The sequence below is a fragment of the Triticum dicoccoides genome, chromosome 7B, assembly GCF_002162155.2.
Source record: "Triticum dicoccoides isolate Atlit2015 ecotype Zavitan chromosome 7B, WEW_v2.0, whole genome shotgun sequence".
In the NCBI taxonomy this organism is placed as follows: Eukaryota; Viridiplantae; Streptophyta; class Magnoliopsida; order Poales; family Poaceae; genus Triticum; species Triticum dicoccoides.
The window spans coordinates 678081014-678103176 of record NC_041393.1 but is presented as its reverse complement, the minus strand read 5'-3'; positions in this window follow the sequence as shown (position 1 = coordinate 678103176).

Genomic DNA, 22163 nt, shown 5'->3' with positions numbered 1-22163 from the left:
TATGGAAGGCTCACGCCTTGTGGCGGAGGAGTGTGCCAAGGATGTAATATTTGAATGAATGTACTCATGTCATCCCGTAATATGAAAACGATTTCGTGTGCGCTATATAACGCTTGTTGATTTAAAATATTACCTTCTGTGCGGCCGTTTATAAAAATCTGAAAGATGGCAAGTCGTCGGCTTCTGCCCCCATGTAACTAGTACTGGGGTGTTCAGGATAAACATAAACACTCTTTATCCAAATTTTTGGTACTTTAAGGAGGTGTTTAGCACGGCGGACAAGGCAATCGGGCTATATAGCTTTATCACTCTCACTTAGCCATAGAAGTCTACAATTTTAAATTTTGGCGAAGCCCCTAGTATTCGGAAGGCCGAACTTGGGGCGCTATACACGCCTAAATCGGACAAGGCTGATTCCTCGCCCGAAGCGGAAAAAATCTTTAAGGATTTGAGACGTCTCGAACAGCAACCAGCTCTCGCCGCATCATGACAGTCAGTTTTCGGCTTTCTCTACTGAGGTGCTCGTCCGGAAGAACCAGGACACAATCGCAGTAGTTCTCCCTGCGCTACCTTAGCCGATATAGCAGAACATAAGGCACCAAAACAAGGGAGCCGGGCAAACCCAACTATTGAACCAAGACATGATTCATAGTTGATGCATATAATGCTATAAATTCGGGGTGCCGCACTGTCGAAAGTGTTCGGACTTTTCTTGCCGTGTTATGGGGTACAATGATGTCCCTGGCTAACTGAATGTACCAAAGTGTATGGGTGCAATTTGTATCAAATAAGCACTCAAGGGAAAATACAAAGAAAATATAATAATAAGCTGATGTTGTATATTGTTTCCCATTGTTATTTAAATAATACGTCAAAGCGTATGTATATAAGTAATGCGATAAGCAAAAATAGGACTATTTGACATGTCCTAACCAAGGGCAGGCTGCGTGTGGGTACGTAAAAGAGGTATAATGATCGTCAACAGAGACCACCTGCGTATTCCCTTGTATGTCAAAGACTCTTGCCTCCTTGGTGTTTCCTTCCCGTGATGAGTCCGATAATCAGGTCATCTGAAAGGACTTCCCAAAAGTAGGGTCCTGAAAGAAAGAAAATGATGAAGGTATACGGGTCCTGTGGTCGAGCCGCATTGTGGACCACATCGTAGCCGTGCCTCCGCCTATGCCCATGGTATTTTGAGTGCGTAATTGTATACACGTGACACAATTTTCGCCACTTGACTGGGACTAGGACGGAGGTTGAATTGCAAGTCGAGCTCTGGGCGTGCCGGATGATCCTATTGTAGAGTACTCCGGACTCGCTTGACGGTGTCCGGGGGTTTTATCACTGAGTTGGCGGTCTGCCTAAGAAGGCTGCTTTGTACTTCTACTGTGAGGGCCATAGTGTGCTCCTCTGTATGGAGAGAGCAGTCTGTGTTTCCATTGACTGTTATAACCCCGCGAGGTTATGGCATCTTGAGCTTGAGGTATGCGTAGTGTGGTACCGCATTGAATCGAGCAAATGTGGTTCGTCCTAGTAGTGCATGATAGCCACTACGGAAGGGGACGATATCGAAGATTAACTCCTCGCTTCGGAAGTTGTCCGGGGATCCGAAGACCACTTCCAGTGTTATTGAGCCCGTACAACATGCCTCCACACCTGGGATTACACCCTTAAAGGTGGTTTTGGTGGGCTTGATCCTTGAGGGACCGATGCCCATTTTGCGCACTTTGTCCTGATAAAGCAGGTTCAGGCTGCTGCCACCATCCATGAGGACTCGCGTGAGATGGAATCCGTCAATGATGGGGTCGAGGACCAATGAGGCTGAACCACCATGATGGATACTAGTAGGATGGTCCCTGTGATCGAAGGTGATCGGACAAGATGACCATGGGTTGAACTTTGGGGCGACTCGCTCCATCGCATAGACGTCCCTTAGTGCACGCTTCCGTTCCCGCTTGGGAATGTGGGTGGCATAGATCATGTTTACCGTTTTCACTTGGGGAGGAAATTTCTTCTGTCCCCATGTGTTCGGTCGCCGGGGCTCCTCATCATCGTTGATATGCAGCCCTTCTCCTTGTTTTCGGCATTCAATTTGCCGGCCTGTTTAAACACCCATCATTCTATGTTGGTGTGGTTGGCTGGTTTATCAGGGGTGCCGTGAATTTGACACGAGCGGTCGAGTATGTGGTTCAAACTGGACGAACCCGGATTGTTTCTTTTAAATGGCTTTTTCCGCTAACCGGATTTGGAGCCACTGAATCCGACATTGACTGCCGTGTCTTTGGCATTGTCGCCATTGTTTCGACGCTTATGTCCGTTGTGTTGCGGCTTGCCGTTGCTGTCTCGGGCATCTGAAGTGCCAGGATTTCTTGGTATGATGTTACTGCAAGCCAGACAGCTGTCTTCGCCCGCACAAAAGCGGGTCAGGAGTGTCGTGAGGATTGCCATGGACTTCGGCTTCTCTTGGACGAGGTGTCGGGCGACCCACTCATCGCGGATGTTACGCTTGAAAGCTGCTAGGGCTTCGGCATCTGGACAGTCGACGATTTGGTTCTCTTTAGTTAGGAACCGAGTCTAGAATTTCCTGTCTGAATCTCCGGGATGTTCGGTTATGTGACTTAAGTCATCAACTCCGGTGGTCGCACGTAAGTTCCCTGGAAGTTATCAAGGAATGTGTCCTCCAGGTTCTCCCAACTGCCAATGGAGTTCGCCGGCAGGCTATTCAGTCAATATCGAGCCGGTCCTTTGAGCTTAAGGGGGAGGTACTTGATGGCATGTAGATTATCACAGCGGGCCATGTGAATGTGGAGAAGGAAATCTTCAATCCATACCGCGGGGCTGTTGTGCCATCATATGATTCGATGTTTACGGGCTTGAACCCTTCTGGGAATTCATGATCCATTACTTCATCAGTGAAGCAGAGGGGGTGTGTGGCGCCTCTATGCCGGGCTATGTCACGATGCAGTTCAAATGAGTCTGGTCTGTTGTGTTCAGCCCGACCGGACTTGTTTTTAGCGTATCCAGCGTGACGGTCATCAACATGCATTGTGGCGCACCCCCGCGATCCGTAGATCGATCTTGACTGTCCTGCTTTGTTTTCCAATAAAACTCGCAGGTCCTGCGTGTTGCCCCGGGCCTTAGTATTTGATTGGCGGCAGGGTGCGGGCAGTTGTTCTGTCTGATACGCCGCTTTATCTGGGTCACGAGGTGGCCGGTCCGCCTCGTCCTGCGCTAGTAGTGTAGGCTCTAGCTCTTCCTCCTCGAATTGAGGTAGCAACCCGCGCTTCGGGTAACTTTTGGTTGGGCACTCGAGTCTGTATTCCTCGGCTGCCAGGACCTCAGTCCATCTATCTGTAAGCAAATCTTTATCATCTTGAAGCTGCTGCTTCTTCTTCTTCAGGCTTTTTGAAGTGGCTATAAGCCGGCGCTTCAAGCGCTCCTGCTCGACGGGATCCTAAGGCACGACAAATTCGTCGTTGCCGAGGCTCACCTCATCTTCAAAGAGAGGCATATAATTTTCGTCCTCCAAGTCTCCATCTGTTGCTTGTTCATCTAGGCTAGCTTGCCCATCCTCCTACTCGGCCTACTCAAAGTCGGGCTGGGCAGGATTGTATTCGTCTTTGGCACCATCCGGATTGCTATCATCTCTTGTGTTGGTACTGCTATGGAGGGGCTTAGAGCGGCGCCGACGACTCCGGTGCTTTGATTGCTTCCCCAAGGGATTATCCTCTGATGCCTCATTGCCATTGTTTTCTTTGGGGGTGTCCACCATATATATATATCATATGATGAGGTGGTTGTCCAGCGCCCTGTGGGCGGTGGTTCCCGTTCTTCTCCTGCATCGTCGTCCATACCATCGATGTCTTCGGAGTCGAAGTCGAGCATGTCGGTTAAAGCATCAATAGTGGCTATTAAGTGGGTGGTGGGTGGGTCACGAATTTCTTCGTTGTCCGCTTCCCACTCGAGCCGGACATAGTTCGGCCAAGAGTCTCCTGATAAAGAGAGAGACCTCAATGAATTTATCATGTCACCCAAGGGTGAGTGTTGAAAGATATATGGAGGTAAACTCCATGACCGGTGCCCAATCAAATCCGATAGGAACGGACGCGCGCGGTTCGGAACCTAAGACTGGAGATGAGTCTGGGGTCCGGTGATACAGATCTCATTGGAGGTGAATTCTGTGTTCGGCTCCAACGCCGATGAGTGTGCGGCCTCCATGGTGGGGTCCATCCACCCGTCCTCGGATGGTGCGATCTACTCCAGATTAGGGACCGGGGCAGCCACAGGTGTCGGTGTCAAAACCAGCTGATCTCGGGTAGGGGGTCCCGGACTATGCGTCTAAGGCTAATGGTAACATGAGAATGGGGACACGATGTTTACCCAGGTTCGGGCCCTCTCGATGGAGGTAATACCCTACTTCCTGCTTGATTGATCTTGATGATATGAGTATTACAAGAGTTGATGTACCACGAGATCGTAGAGGCTAAACCCTTGAAGCTAGCCTATGATTATGATTGTTCTTGTCCTACAGACTAAAACCCTCCGGTTTATATAGACACCGGAGGGGGCTAGGGTTACACAGAGTCGGTTACAGAGAAGGAGAACTAACATACGAATCGCCAAGCTTGCCTTCCACACAAAGGAGAGTCCCATCCGGTCACGGGACAAAGTCTTCAATCTTGTATCTTCATAGTCCAATAGTCCGTCCAAAGTATATAGTCCGGCTGTCCGGATACCCCCTATTCCAGGATTCCCTCAGTAGCCCCTGAACCAGGATTCAATGACGATGAGTCTAGCACGCAGATTGTCTTCGGCATTGCAAGGCGGGTTCCATCTTCGAATACTCCAAGGTACATTTCAAACACTTAAATCGTGCCCGGCTCTACAAAATAATTTCCACACACCTCCGTAGAGAGCACGATACTTTACAAATCCAATCTGCTGACAATTTTTCCTAGCATATCCTTATGCCGCGGCCTGGTTTAATACGAACCGTTTTTCGTCAACCTACCACGACACGCAGTGCAAGGCGGTTTTATTGGAACGCCTTGTCGAAGCAGAAATTGTGTCCAACTTATTGTGGGATTCTCATCAATACGGGTACTGGTAACCCAACTACGCCTGTTGGCATGACTCCGTGTTTTTAGGCAAGTCCCAAACGGTTACGCTGAGGACACTTGATATCCCCCCCCCTTTATAGAGGGGTCGAGGCCTATCCCTTTCTTACCACGCTTGCGCCTTTCCGCACCTCGAGTTCCAGCACCCAAAGCTCAAGCTTAGGCACTTCAGATCTTCAATCATGTCTGGATCCAACCTTCAAGGCCGGTGGATGGTCTCCTCTGTCATAGAGGAGGACATTGCGAAGCTCAGGGAGGCCAGATATCTGACCGTCGACGTCAAGCATAGGCTTCCTGCTCCAGGGCAGGTCATCCCTACTCCCGAACCCAACGAGAGTGTTTTATTCGTTTCTCACTTCCTCCGAGGCTTAGGTTTTACCCTAGATCCCTTCGTGAGAGGGCTCATGTTCTATTATGGGCTAGATTTTCATGATCTAGCTCCGGATTCCATCCTTCACATCTCGTCGTTCATCGTCGTGTGTGAAGCCTTCCTCCACATCACCCCACACTTCGGCTTATGGCTCAAGACCTTCAATGTGAAGCCGAAGGTGATCGAGGGGCGACACGCGGAGTGTGGAGGCGCTGCAATAAGCAGAAACGCCGATGCCCCATGGCCAGATGGTTCCTTCCCCGAGGTGTCCGATCTGTGGCAATGGAGGTGGTTCTATGTCACAGTTCCCCGAGGCACAATGTGGGCGGCTGCCCCCGCCTTCCGCCCGGGCCCTCCGCCTCAACTGGTGTCGTGGGCCAATGTAGGACTGGACTGGGGGCCTGCAAATGACGTACCGACATTGTAGACCCGCATTTGGGAGCTTCTTGAGAGGGATATCAGTCTTGTCAGAATCATTCAGGTAATGCTAGTTCGACAGGCCCTACCGTGCAAACGTCGACCTCTCTGGATGTGGGAGTTCAATCCAGAAGGTCCGCAAACCATTCAGCACTTCTTCGGCATGACGCTCGAGGGAATGTATAAGTTATTCTTTGGCATGACGCTCGAAGGATGCGGGCCTGAGCTGCAACCGCCCAGATACCCAGGTAAGTAACCCTGTAACCAAACACTTTGTTAATATTTATCACGACATTATTCTGAAAACTTGTCCGCGGCCAGGATTGGCTCAGCAAGGCAAAGAGGATCAGGTGTCCGGCCCCACTTCTCGAAGGCTCGCCTAGTCCAGTGATAGCGAGGATGCTTAGACGCGCGCTAAGTCAAGTGCCCTCGGGGAAAGGGGAAGGGAAGAATAGAGAAGCCGAGCTTCACACATTGCACATCCGAACCGGGGGAATTACTACCTCCACGAAGGAGGATAATCGGGGAGGTGAATCCAAGGTTTCGTCCCCCGCGGGAGGAAAAGGGCCGCCTCCAAAGACTTGGAAATGGAGGTGCCTAAACAAGGGAAGAAACCTTCACCAGGAGGCCCTGCCCCGAAGGGCATCCTCACCGCACCATGCCCACAAACGGGCCAGCCCTCCACCGAGTTGTAAGTTAATCGTAAATAAAAAGCTATTGCTTTTTCCTTTGAGATCAATGACCAGGATCTATCTTTTGTAGTCCGGCTAGTAGCTCGTATCAACAGAGTTTGTCTTTGGGGGATCTTCTTCCGGAGATGATGGAGAGTGAAACCCCACCTTCTTCGGAGGATCATCGTACGTTAAGGGGTACGGTGTTGGAGAAGATTTCATCTGCCACAAGCGGGTTGAATGAGGCTTTCTGCCCTTGGCACTCTCTAAAAAGCATTTGTGGTTGCTTTCCCTTTCCTCTCTTCAGCTTCTTCTTGGAGCTGCTCAGCTGGTGTTTGCATCTCTGTCACCTTCAAGTCAAGATCATAGAACTTTGTTTCAATGATCCTCTCCAGGCTCTCTTGATTCTGAGTTAGGATGGCCAGGCCTTTCTCAATCCTCAAACTGGCTTGAATAAGATATCCAATTTGATCTTACTTTGACTTGACGAAAACCTGTGCAGCATCTTTAGCACTTGGCATCTTGGCTGCCTTCTCAGCTTTTGCTTTATCCCTCTTCTCTTGAGCCTCTACTAATGTGGGATCTTCAGCATTCATGACAATTGTGTTGTCATCAAAGTTAGGCCTCAAGGGAAGGTGCTCTTTATCCAACTGATATACAGTTGTGCTCTTCTTGGAATTTACGAGCATTTGGATGTGTGGAGCATACCGACATGATCTTTCCTGGTCAGCAACTGTTCTCTTGATGGTTTCAACAATCAAACTTGTCAACTTGAATTTCTGTGGCACATCAAACAATTGAAGCAATTTGATGGAATGGCCTTTGATCATCCTGTGATCTCCTGATTCGGGCAACAAGGTGTGCCTCAAGATAGTGTTCATGGTGGCCAGTCCAGATAACAGATAGTATACTGAGCCTAGCTTGTGTGTCTCCAAGGCCTCATCAGGTATCTCCTTGTACATGTTGGCCATGGAGTTGTGGTCTTTCGTGCGCTCAACATAGACATCAATATCTCTTTCAGCTTCCATGGGGGCATTGATAAGCTTGGCCCACTCAGCAACAGTAGAATGGTACCTAGTACCTTCAGACATCCAGATAATCTTGCCATCTGGGTAGAAGTGAGTTGTTGAATAGAACTGCATGATAAGCTCATCATTCCACTTGGTCAACTTTTGACACACAAACTTGTCAACATCATTGAATTTGAAGCTCTCATGCACTCTTGGAAAATGATCCTTGTTGGCATCAATGTATTTCCAGTACACCCACTTCATGTCACACACTATGGGCTTCTTATCTAGGAGCACAGTCTCATAGAAGTCATGTTGTTACTTAGTGTGAAACTTGTAGTCCACAACAGTCCTTCTCCTCACAGCATAGGGATCTACTTGTATCCACAATCTGAGACCTGCATCCTGTCTCTCTTTCATATTCTCAGCTACTAGATGATTGTCATCTTGATCAGGAATTTTTGGCTTCAATTTTCTGAGCACTTGGGCTTCCTCTTCTTCTTCTTCTTCTTCAATTTCAGGCACTGGGGCCTTATTCTTCTCTACAGCAGAAATGTTTCTAGTGCTTCTATTTGGTGTTTGAGCAGGAGCTTTGGGGCAGTCTTGGGATTTGAAGGAGCAGCCCCAGACTTGATGGCATCCCCCATCAGCTTTTGGGTTTTGGTAGGAGGTGCTTCTTGCTCTTCCTCCTCCTCTGCTGGTCTCTTATCATAGAGGATCTAGCAATAACTCTGGCCATTGTCTTTTTAACCCTCTCCTTTCTCTTCTTGCCCTCACCAACATCTTCTTTTGCCTCAAGAGTGAACTCCATAGTTGCTTGTGTTGATGCTCTGGCTTTTGCATGAGAACTCTTCTGGCAGGAGCCTTCACTTTCAATCCTGGCTTGGTTGAGGCAGCAACACCATATTCCTTCTTTGAGGTCACTTCCTTAACTTCAAAGTCCTCATCCTCTAAATCTGAGGTTTTCTTCTTCCTCTGCCTTGTTGTTGCTTTAGGCAGGTTGATGGGAGTGCTCCTTCTCCCCTCATCATAACTGCCAGAGGGACTAGTGCCCTAACTCAGATTCACTTGCTCCTCAGACTTATTCTGGCTATCACTCTGATATGACATGCTCACACTGCAGGCTGACCTTGTGAATAGTTATAGATGAGGTAGAGTGGACGAGCATCACAAAGTGCAGAGTTTTTGCAAAACAATTGAGTCAAACACTTAGTTTTAGTTTTCTACAGAAAGCATTTCGGAGCTACCGATATGTAAACTCGGTGACACCAAAGCAACAGTATGTGTCTAAACTAGTGATCTTGGTCAAACCGAGGCACAGTTCGGTGACACCGATATTGATAGGGTTTCACACAGTTCTGAACTCGGTCATACCGATCTGTATGTTTCGGTCAGACCAAAAATCACAAGTGCAATGGCCGAAGCCAAATCGGTGAGACCGATTTCTATAATTCGCTCGGTCCGAGATGAGTTCGGCGGAAACCTAACCCTAAATTTTCGAATCAAAACTAATATAAAGGATGTTTTCATTGGATAGGATGATCTCAAACTTGTCAAGAACCATGGCATTGTCTTTGTGCTAAGAATCGTATTGAGAAAACAAAGAGGATCGAGCCCATACCCTAACTTGGCGATGAGCTCCCTACGGCGGCAATGGCGGTGGAGATTTCTGTTAATGGCGGAGGAGACCAGCGGCGGGAGGTCATTGGCGATGAGAGGACGATCTGGAGACCCGAGTCGGCAGAGCAGGATACGCACGTGCGAATAGGTTTCAGAGATATTTCCAAAATTTGACCCATCGATATATATATATATCTTGACCCTCTCGGTGTGACCGAGTGGAATAACTTGGTGACACCAAGATGCCGAATTGCAAGCGGTTACTGCAACTCGATGTGACTGAATGGTTCTAATCGGTTGCATCAAGATTGAAAACCTAGACCAACTCAGTGAACTCGGTATGACCGAAATGGATGTATCGATCAGACCAAAATGCACAGAGAGGTTTTGGAAGTTTAAGTCCATGACGAATCGGAACTCAAAGTGCTCCTCACCCAGAGGGTTCGAATTTAACTGAGATCAAACTTCATGATGTAGCATGAATAGAGTTTGAGACGAGGAAAGCATAGATAGCTAGAGGGAGTACTTAGGCATTCTTGTCCATCCATTAGCAAAATAAAAAGAGCCAAACATTCATAACAACAAATGGATGTCCTCGAATGAAGAAAATTATGCAATCAACATGATCACACAATTAAATAGCAATTTAAATATGTGGCAAAGCATGCACAAACCCTCTAGCATCTATCAAGCAATTGGTGATGACTAGGTCATCTATATATGAGTATATTGACTTAGGAGTCAAATGAGAACATTTGATCATAGGTCATACTCATCGTTTAAGCACAAGTGGGGTTACCACTTTTACATAAAGCATTGTTGTGTTCACACCATTAGATTTGCTTTAGCCCAATTCTTAGAGTAAAGCTCCCCCTAGATGTGATATCCCCCCTAAGAGGGATGAACTAACCATGGGTTTTGTCGTTGATGACTTCATGTAGGTGTTGAAGATGTGGATGCTCATTTTCAAAGTAGATCATTTGGAGCAATCCATTGGAGTGAGTTGCACTTTCAATACCTACATGGGTTACTCCCACAAGGAACAAACAAGGATATCCATAGACGAGTGAAGCACACACACGATGATGTCCATGAAAGCAGTAGATTACCTTGTCCCTTGTCTTACCAACAAGAGAGTTTGTGACTCCTTGAACTAGTGCAAGATGTGGAAGTTATTTGCACTTGTCCTTGCCAAAATGAATTTGAGTGAAGTATGTTGGCGGAGTCACCCTCATGAACTCTCTAGTTCTTCTTCTTTTGGGTCCACATCATCTTGATGGGAATCCTTGGGGTTGTAGATGTATTTGATGAAGTATAACTTGATGTAGACTTGGGAACCCACTTGACCAAGGCCTTTGGAGCTTCTTCAAATGCATCAATCTCCTCTTTAAGCTTATCCTTTCCTTTTAGCTTGTGATCTTGTGGTGGAAGATCATCTTGAGCTTGTGTCCCCTTGAAGGAAGTAGGATCATACTTCTCTTGTTGAGGACCAAACTTCGTCGTGGGGTATTGATGTTCTTCCCACTCAACTCCATTGGCATTGAACTTTCGTTCAAAACGAACATCTTGATTCTTCTGGCGCCTTCCTTTCTTGCGTACAATTTCCTCAAATTCCTTACTTCTGGCAAGGCTCTTGTAAACACATTTCTTTATAATTCCCTTCAATAAGCTATTTTCTTGCTCAAGTGTAACTTGGCTAAGGGAATTATTAGTGAAATCAAGATAACTACTAGAAGAAACAATATTGGATTTAGCATGATTATTGTTACCACTAGAAGAAGAATCTTTCTTACTCTTGTTGCTAGATTTTACTTGTGGCATGTAAGTAGACAAGAGTAAACGCTTGGCAATTAATGTCAGGACCCCGACTCGATGTCACATCGATCTAGCCGGTAACACCTCATATCACTTTGCGGCCTCACGCACGGTATCCCCACGGGTGTCGCCTTACCTTTGCCCGGGACCGTTTGCGCCTTTTGGCTCACGTATATGATAGTGTCGCTAGCATCCATATGATAAAGAGCCCGGGCTGACATGACTAGTCGTAAACCCAAAGTGGCACAGACTTACAGGGACAGGCATCCATGACCCAGCTTTGAACGTGTCGGTCATCAGCAAGTGGGTCCGGGCTGTAGCACTGGGCTAGCAGGACTCCGGTAAACCGGGCTGTAGCGGGCTAACAGGACTCCGGTACTCAAAGCGTGACATTTCCCCGAAGGGACAGACACAGGAACGAAGAAGGACACATGCCGGCCAGCCTAAGTGTTCCAGAGCAGTAGCAAGCTACCATGGCTCAGCGGTAACACTAGGAGACATTTCCCGGTAAGAGAGGCTACTAAAGATAAACAACTAGATAGTCAGATCCCATACATACCAAGCATTTCAATCATACACACAATATGCTCGATATGTGCAAATACAACGAAGCATCACAACATGACTCTACGACACAAGTACTTTATTTAAGGCTCAGGGAGCCATACATAGCATACACAAAGATACGGGTCACACGACCCAGCATTCAAGTCATACAGTCATACAAACCAGCAGCGGAAGTACATTGTCTGAGTACAGACAACTAGTAAAATAAAAGAGGCTTGGAAGCCTAGCTATACTACGTGGTCCTTCAAGAGCTCAGGGTCACCACCTGGGTCTTTAGCCTACTCGTTGATGTCAACGTCTACATAGAACCCATCAGAAGGGGTTGCAGCGTCTTCTGTAAAAATGTAGATTATAGCAACATGAGTACAAAGGTACTCAGCAAGACTTACATCAGATCCTACATACATGCTTAGTATCAAGAAGGGTTGGTGGAGTTATTGCAGCAAGCCAGCTTTGACTCTTGGCTAGACTATCCTACGATACTCCAACTTGAAAAGGTTTTGCGCACACGAGTCCACTACTCACCACTTCAATACACCACCGAGGATCCACCTCCGTCTTCCTACGGAAGAGCCATCCTCGGCACTCACTCTTATCTTGAGGCTTTTAGTAGTTTCCATTTACTTGTCTATGAACTGTATAGGCAACCAAGTAGTCCTTTACCGCGGACGCGGCTATTCGAATAGATCATGTTAACCCTGCAGGGGTGTACTCCTTCATACACGCTCCCACCACTTACCGTCGTTTACACGACATGTACTCGGCAACCTTCAAGCGGAAGCCCAACGTGGGTGTCGGCCACGACCTACCTAATCACCTAAGCCTCTAGTCCAGGTTTATCGCCTATCCAGGTTCCATCCGCAGGGAGTCCGGCCGAGGTTTCCCATACGGCCCCGAACGATGTGAACAGGGTTCCCAAGATACCTAACGGGTATTCGGTACACCGTGCCACGTACCTACCGCATCACAGCCCACCCCTACGGTCAGCGCTGTCCACGGCCTCCAGTAGGCTACAAACACCAGAAACTACTTGCAACTCCTGGACGGAGAACTAGGGTGAATAAGAAGCCGAGAGGGTCCATTGGTTTCGGGCCCAATGCATGGTAGTAGCTGATTCTTAAATCACACATACAGATCTCAGTGCTTAAGGTCGGCTTCAATGAAACAACCCACCATGTACTCCTACATGGCCTCTCATCGATACCTTTACCAAATCGTGTTCACCACACCACTCTCGTTACCGACATAATCATTTCACTCTAGCCCATCACCCAGATGAACCAGACCTGACACGACTCTAAGCATAGCAGGCATAGCAAGGTAGGAACAACACATACATAGGGCTCAATCAACTCCTACACATGCTAGTGGGTTTCATCTAGTTACTGTGGCAATGACAGGTCATGCAGAGGAAATGGGTTCAACTACCGTAGCACACAGCAGTTTGAATCGCGTTGTCTTAATACAGTAAAAGAGAGCAGGAGCGAGAACATGGGATTGTATCGATATGATCAAATGGTTGGTTGCTTGCCTGATGGTTCGATGCACTGATACGGTTCTTCGTTAGGGTAATCGCGGTACTCCTCGGAGGCAGAACCTGTCGCAAAGGACACCGACACACAACCATCACCAAACAATGTGCAACAATATGATGCATGCATGAAACATAGCAATATGAGTGTGTTGGGCTAATGCAACTAAAACCAGAAGGGTTTGAACAAATTTGAATCAAGGATTCAAATTTCAAATTCAAATATGGCCTTTTAAAGTGCTTTTCCTTGTTCTGCTTGAAACATCAATTTAACTTGTTTGATCATGCATGAACATAGTACAGATGGATAGATTGGATTTTTCTGATCATTTTTCATATATAATTTGTCCAATTTGGAGTTACAGAATAAAAGTTATGAATTTTTGAAGTTTAAATAATATTCTGGAATTTCCTGATTTAATTTAAATCCAGAAATATAATTATTTCGCCAGCATGACGTCAGCATGACGTCAGTGGTCAATTGCGGCTGGCTGAGGTCAAACCTGACGTGTGGGGCCCACACATCAGTGACAGGGGGGTTAAACAGGGTTAAATTAATCCTAATTACTAATTAGTGGCGCTGGGGCCCAATAGTCAGTGTCAGGGGGTTAACTAACAGTGGTTAGCGCTAATCCTAATTAGCTACAGGGCTGGGCCCACCTGTCAGGGACTCAGGGGGGTTCCTGCCGTGGTCAAAGTGGGTCAAACCCACCGGCGACGTGACGCCGGCGAGGCCCGAGACGGCGGCGCGATGCGGGATCGCGCTACAGGGCACGGGCGAGGCCGTTCTTGGGCTCGTTGGAGAGCTCTTGCTCCCGCGCGTCGAACGGTGGCCGTGGCTGGGCCTGGGGTTGCCGGAGTCGACGGCGGCGAGCTCGGCTGCGGCCACCGGAGTTCGGGTGCGGTCGGAGTCGGCGTTGCAGGGGGTTTGGGGAGGCATTGGTGCGTGCTGCGTGCTCCTAGTGAGGCGTGGAGCACGATAGTGTGCTCGGTTGGGCGCTACAGTGACCGTGGCCACGACGGCGACATCGCCGGCGGCGTGGAGCTCTCGGCCAAGGTGGGGCTAAGGCCTAGAGGTCGAAAGAGACCAGGGGAGAAGGGGGAAACGACTCGAGGGCTCACCGCGGTTGCAGTGGGCGTCGAAGCGGGCTTGGAGACGCGCTGGAGACGGCGAATTCGACGGCGATGATGGTCGGAGCCCGAAGAGGGGAACGGCGACGTGGCGGCGATGTAGGGCTTCCGGAGGCCCGTGGAGCGGTGGGGAGGAAGAGGGGGTTGTGGCGGAGCTTCTGAGCTAGTCGGGGGAGCGAGGGGTGGCCGGAGACGGCTGCTAAGGCGAACGGCGGTGACGGTGGTGTTCGGCCGTGAGAGAGAGAGCGAGGGAGAGGAGGGAAGAGCCGAGGGCGAGTGAGAGAGAGCAGGGGGGGAGGCGTGGCGTCGTCCAGGGCATCAAGGCGAGGAGGGGAGGGCAGGCAGGCAGGGAGAGAGGTGGCGTGGCGCGGTGGCGCGCGCGCGCGCCGGCCACACTCCCCTCCCTCTGTCGGGACGAAGACGACAGAGGAGGGAGACGGGCTGGGCCGCCTGCTGGCTGGGCCGGCCAGCTGGATGGGCTGCACAGTGGAGGAGCCCAGGTAAGCTTCTCCCTTTTATTTTTTTCTGTTTTCTAATTTCTGACATTTGTTTTGATTTAAATAATATATTAAATCATTTATTTAACTTATGCCAAATTTTTCAGGGGCTAGATATATTATTCCAGAGCTCCTTTATAATTGGCATAATATTTGGACATATATTAATATATAAAGAAATATATTTCCAAAGCAAATAGTTATGCATTAATTCCAAATGCCCAAAATAAATGTCCATGAGCCACTAAAATATTGGTTTGATTTTTATCTCTGTCCAATATTTTCAGAGATCAACATGAGCATTTTCTTGGACCCTTTTGGAGAAATTTTTATTTGGGTCATTTTCAAAATGATTCTGAGGGTTTCACAGATCCCCATTTCAAGTTTCTGATGAAAGAGTAAACATGATGCAACACTCTAATGCATGACTAGCTAGGGTGTGACAACTCACCCCCACTCAAAAGAATCTCGTCCCGAGATTTGGGTTCCTCCGGGAAGAAGGCGGGGTACTCAAGTCGAAGACGATCCTCCCTTTCCCAGGTTACTTCATCCTCAGCATGGTGCGACCATTGTACTTTGAGGAACTTGATGTTCTGACGTCGGGTGATACGTTCGGCCTGATCGAGGATACGAACGGGGTACTCTCGATATGTAAGATTATCTTGGAGATCAAGTGTTTCGTGGTCCACTTCATGGATAGGATCCGAGAAGCAACGCCTGAGTTGAGAAACGTGGAAGACATCGTGGACTCTGGAGAGATGCGGAGGTAGTTCCGGCTGGTAGGCAACTTCCCCTCGTTTGGCAAGAATGCGAAAAGGTCCAATGTAACGAGGAGCCAATTTGCCTTTGATACCGAAACGATGGGTTCCCTTCAGAGGGGTGACCCGAAGATATGCCTTCTCGTCAACCTCGAAAGTCATAGCCTTATGTTTTCGGTCATATTGACTCTTTTGACGAGATTGGGCTGTTTTCAACTTTTCACGAACGATGCGAACTTGTTCTTCTGCTTCCTGAATCATGTCCGGGCCAAAGAATTGTCTTTCCCCGGTCTCTGACCAGTTAAGGGGTGTTCGACACCGTCATCCATAGAGAACTTCAAAAGGGGCTTTACCCAAGCTAGATTGATAGCTGTTGTTGTAAGCGAATTCGGCAAATGGAAGGCACTTCTCCCAGTCCATTCCGAATGAGATAACAGAGGCTCGAAGCATGTCTTCTAGAATTTGGTTGACGCGTTCCACTTGACCACTCGACTGAGGGTGGAAGGCGGTGCTACAGGAGAGACGAGTTCCCATAGCATTTTGGAAACTTTCCCAAAATCGAGAGGTGAAAAGACTTCCTCGATCCGAGTTAATTTCCAAAGGAACACCATGAAGGGACACTATTCGGGAGATGTATAAGTCTGCCAGCTGACTAGCGGTTATACTCTCTCGAACAGGTAGGAAATGGGCTACTTTGGAAAGACGATCGACCACGACGAAAATAGCATTATTCCCTCTCTTGGTCCTGGGAAAACCGGTAATGAAATCCATACCAATTTTATCCCATTTCCATTCAGGAATAGCTAAGGGTTGAAGGGTGCCAGCAGGCCGTTGGTGCTCTGCTTTTACACGACGACAGACGTCGCAATTTGCAATATACTGAGCAATTTCTCTCTTCATCCTAGTCCACCAGAACCTCTGGCGTAGGTCCTGATACATCTTAGTGCTACCGGGATGAATGGTGAGAGGAGATTCATGAGCTTCCTTAAGGATCAAATGCCTCAGGTTTCGCACTTTGGGAACCACTAGTCGATTCCCGAAGTATACGACCCCTTGATCGTTAATGGAGAAGCAATTCGCAATTCCTTTCCGAAGGTTTCTCTTGATGCGGGAGATTCCCGGATCTACCTTCTGTGCCTTGATAATCTGATCCGTAAGGGTAGGTTTTGCCACCAAGGTGGAAAGAAAACCTTGAGGAACAATGTGAAGGTTAAGCTTCCGAAATTCCTCATGGAGAAGCGGTTGACTTTGTTGTAACATCAGGTTGTTACAATAAGATTTACGACTTAGCGCATCAGCCATGACGTTGGCTTTCCCTGGGGTGTAGGTTATTCCTAAATCGAAATCTGTGATCAATTCAACCCAACGTCTTTGCCTGAGGTTCAGATCCGGTTGGGTGAAGATGTACTTCAAACTTTGGTGATCAGTGAATATTTCGCAACGATTACTGACGAGGTAATGTCGCCAGGTTTTAAGTGCATAGACTACAGCTGCAAGCTCTAGATCATGAGTAGGATAATTCTCCTCATGTGGGTGCAATTGCCGTGAAGCGTAGGCAATTACGTGTCGATCTTGCATGAGAATGCAACCTAGTCCTTGTCGCGAGGCGTCGCAGTAGATAACAAAATCCTTGGAGAAGTCTGGCGGTACCAGTACGGGAGCAGAAGTCAGGCGTCTTTTCAGTTCCTGAAAGCTGTGCTCACATTGTGGAGTCCACTCGAACTTCTTATCTTTCTTGAGGAGTTCGGTTAGAGGTTTGGCAACCTTGGAGAAGTTCTCGACAAAGCGACGACAATAGCTCGCTAAGCCTAGAAAACTCCGAACTTGCTTGACCGATTCAGGTGGAGTCCAGTTAAGGACGGCTTGAACTCGCTCAGGGTTAACAACAATACCTTTACCAGATATTACATGACCCAGATAGGTCACTTCTGGCAACCAGAATTCACATTTAGAAAATTTGGCATAAAGGCGATGCTCTCGAAGTTTCTTCAACACTAGCCTTAAATGTTCGGCATGTTCTTCCTCGTTCTTGGAGTAGATGAGTATATCATCGAGATAAACTACGACGAATTTATCCAAATACTCCATGAAGATTGAGTTCATTAACCGAGAAAAGGTGGCTGGAGCGTTGGTTAATCCGAAGGACATGACGGTGTACTCGTATTGGCCATAACGAGTAACAAAGGCCGTTTTAGGAATGTCCCCGTTTCTGATTTTGATTTGATGGTAGCCCAACCTCAAATCCATCTTGGAGAAGACTGAGGATCCAGCGAGCTGATCATAAAGGTCGTTGATCCTGGGGAGCGGATATTTGTTCTTGATTGTGACCAAATTGACAGGTCGGTAATCTACAACCATCCGGTCCGTACCATCCTTCTTCTTGACGAATAGGACGGGGCAAGCCCACAGAGAAGAGCTAGGTCGGATGAAACCCTTTTTCAAGGACTCATCGAGTTGTTTCTTAAGCTCGGCTAGCTCTAGTGGTGCCATCTTATAGGGTCTTCTAGCAATCGGAACGGTTCCCGGAATGAGGTCTATTACGAACTCAACATCCCTGTCAGGTGGAACACCTGGCAATTCTTCTGGGAAAACATCCGGAAAGTCACGGACTACCGGAACGTCCTCAAGGTCTGGCAAAGGGCTGGCGTTAAGAGAATATAATTGTCGCTTAGCTATTCGGGTCAAGACATTGACTATCTTCCCCGAAGGATGGGTGAGTTGAACAGTCCTAGAGAAGCAATCAATTTTGGCTTGATGAGCTGACATCCAGTCCATACCCAGAATGATATTGATATCTGAAAATTTAAGGGCTATCAAAGAGGCAAGGAAAACAAGTCTGTCGACTTGGATTTCATTTCCATGGCTTACTCTAGAAGTTTGCCATTTGGATCCCGGAGTTTGAATTACCATAGAGGTTGGCATATCACCGAATGCGACGTTATGCAAGCGAGCATAGTTTTCAGATATAAAAGAATGAGAGGCTCCTGTATCGAAAAGAACAGATGCCGGGTGGCAATTAACAAGAAGCGTACCGAGAACGACGTTGGGATCCTCTTGAGCTTCTTCGGCAGAGATACAGTTGACATGGCCACGTGTAGCGGTGACCGGCTTGGCGTGGAATACTTTTCCTGTCGGCTTGCCACGGCCAACAGCTTTAGCAGACTGGTTGGGGTTGGTCTAGGGACACTCACGCATATAGTGGCCAGATTCCCCACACATGAAACAAGTCACGGAACTGGTACGTGGAGGAGCATTGTTAGTTGGACCCCCATAGGGCTTGGCCGGTGCAGACTGCTGAACGGGGCGAGGCGCCTGGAAGGATGGCCTCGGTGTGAACCTGGGTGGCAGGGCGGTGTTGGGTACCCACACGCGGCGCTTCTGAGGACCAGCACCGGATGAGGAACCCATATCACGGCCATGCTTGCGTGTTGCGTCATAGTCAGTCTGACCAGTTTCAGCACTGATGGCTTTGTTGACAAGTTTCTGAAAAGATGTGCACTCATGCAGACGGAGGTCACGGCGAAGCTCAGGACTAAGGCCCTTACGGAACCTTGCTTGCTTCTTGGCGTCATTAGAAACTTCCTCGGTTGCATATCGTGCGAGATTACCAAACTCCCTGCTGTAAACATCCACAGAAAGTCGGCCTTGGGTGAAACTGCAAAATTCTTCACGTTTGCGATCCATGAGACCCTCCGGAATATGATGCTCACGGAAAGCCTCGCTGAACTCAGCCCAAGTAGTGACATGGCCCGCTGGGCGCATAGTTCCATAATTTTCCCACCATAGACTGGCGGGGCCTTCAAGATGATATGCAGCAAAGGTGACCTTGTCAGCCTCCGCTACCAGCGCGGAACGCAGTTTATGAGAGATACTGCGAAGCCAGTCATCAGCGTCGAGAGGCTCGACGGAGTGGTGGAACATGGGTGGATGTAATTTGATAAAATCACTGAGTGACACCACGTTAGTCCTCTGATGGTGTGCCGTGTTCTGTTCAATACGCTCCAACAAACGGTTGGTCTCCCGCTTGTTTCTCTCAGCTTCCATCATAACCTCGGCTAGTGAAGGAGGATGAGGCAGATTTTCATTCCTGCCTTCACTGCCTTCGGCCTGCTCTTGAGAAGCAGGGTTAGCGCGCGTGTTGACCATCCTAGGTAACAAGACAATGATTTAGTCAGAATGATAAAATTCCGACATAGGATACAGAATGTAAGGAATAACTCGAAATGCAAGATGATCATCCGTATGACATGGTAAAAACAGAAACTGCTTCTTTTATTCCATCGTCATACACACCATACAGGGTTTAGTACAAGACCAAACAGAGTACTATTACGGTGAGAAAAGGATTACATCTCATCGGAGGCATTCCAAGCTCCTATACATTATTTTTCTACACCTCCGGAAAGAGTACAAACTAGGTCATATCCCACGAGTCACGCGGGACGATAGACGACACAGCTAGTGCGAACTAGTGATACTACCACTAACTCAGACAGATCCGTAGTAGTCCTCGTAAAAGTCACCTCCATAGCCTGGAAGCTCAACATGATCATCCGGAAACAGACGATCTCGCGGAGCTTGTGGACCATAGGGGCTAGGATGAGGCCTTGGACCAACAGACGATGGCCTGCGGGGACCGCGAGGTGGGGTGATGCCTCCTACATCACGCCAAACCATCACGTCTGGCAGAGCAGATCTCACAGGATAGAGATCGCGCATATCTGAGAATCCAGCTTGCACCGCCGGTGCGAACCGAGTCAAAGTGGCCCAGTGGTCAGCACGGGTATTGAAGAGCTCTAACCCAAGGCCCGATTTTCACGGTCCTTATCCTCGAGCATCTCAGCAGTGGTGCGAGTCCGTGAATCCTCCTGAGTGGGGTCAGCATAAATAGCCTGGAGATACCCTTGTGCTCCCGGAAGTGATCCTGGCATATACCGGAAATCAGAGTCCCGAAATATACCAGATCTGACTCGCATAATGGTCATCATAGAGTAGGCGGCGTCCTGCACAGCCATCTCAATAGTAACCCCGAGTCCATAGGAGCAGTGAAGAGGCTCGGTGGATCCAGGATAAGATGGAAATATCCTGACAGTGCAGAGATACTGGCTTTGATTAAAGTCTCGTAATTGCTCTTCGACCGTGTACTCGGGATACCAGCGGTATCCAGCCTCAGTCATTACCCTGACCAACTTGGCAGTATGGCCGGGTACATCTAGGCATCGAGTCAGGCAAACCACTTGATTGGGGTCGCGAGTGGCCATCTGAAAGCACAATCATAATGCAAAGGCATTAGAATTTCTAGCAAATTTTCGGCAGCATAACAGCTGTAAATGCTCAAGAAGGATTTTGAGACATTTGACAAAGGATTTCGTACACACTCAACATCATCATATCAAAGTTCTGAATCCATTCTAACAACATAATGTGGTAGTAGAACTGAACTAGACTTGTATCCATCAAACTTATAAGGTACTACTGATTGGTAACACGTGATCCTGATAGAGAGAATAGATCCTTATTCATTAACCCCCGGTGGAGAATGGACTGACTCAGATCAGAATGTCATAAGATAAAGGAGTAAAAAGAGCCTTACGTTCCAACCCACAAACAATTCCCCTACATATAACTAAAGAATTTCTAGACTCAACATCGACCAGTTTGGCTTGGAGAACCTACAGGCAGTCCGGCTCTGATGCCAACGCTGTCAAAGTAGATCATTTTCAAAGTAGGTGTTGAAGATGTGGATGCTCATTTTCAAAGTAGATCATTTGGAGCAATCCATTGGAGTGAGTTGCACTTTCAATACCTACATGGGTTACTCCCACAAGGAACAAACAAGGATATCCATAGACGAGTGAAGCACATACACGATGATGTCCATGAAAGCAGTAGATTACCTTGTCCCTTGTCTTACCAACAAGAGAGTTTGTGACTCCTTGAACTAGTGCAAGATGTGGAAGTTATTTGCACTTGTCCTTGCCAAAATGAATTTGAGTGAAGTATGTTGGCGGAGTCACCCTCATGAACTCTCTAGTTCTTCTTCTTTTGGGTCCACATCATCTTGATGGGAATCCTTGGGGTTGTAGATGTATTTGATGAAGTATAACTTGATGTAGACTTGGGAACCCACTTGACCAAGGCCTTTGGAGCTTCTTCAAATGCATCAATCTCCTCTTTAAGCTTATCCTTTCCTTTTAGCTTGTGATCTTGTGGTGGAAGATCATCTTGAGCTTGTGTCCCCTTGAAGGAAGTAGGATCATACTTCTCTTGTTGAGGACCAAACTTCGTCGTGGGGTATTGATGTTCTTCCCACTCAACTCCATTGGCATTGAACTTTCGTTCAAAACGAACATCTTGATTCTTCCGGCGCCTTCCTTTCTTGCGTACAATTTCCTCAAATTCCTTACTTCTGGCAAGGCTCTTGTAAACACATTTCTTTATAATTCCCTTCAATAAGCTATTTTCTTGCTCAAGTGTAACTTGGCTAAGGGAATTATTAGTGAAATCAAGATAACTACTAGAAGAAACAATATTGGATTTAGCATGATTATTGTTACCACTAGAAGAAGAATCTTTCTTACTCTTGTTGCTAGATTTTACTTGTGGCATGTAAGTAGACAAGAGTAAACGCTTGGCAATTAATGTCAGGACCCCGACTC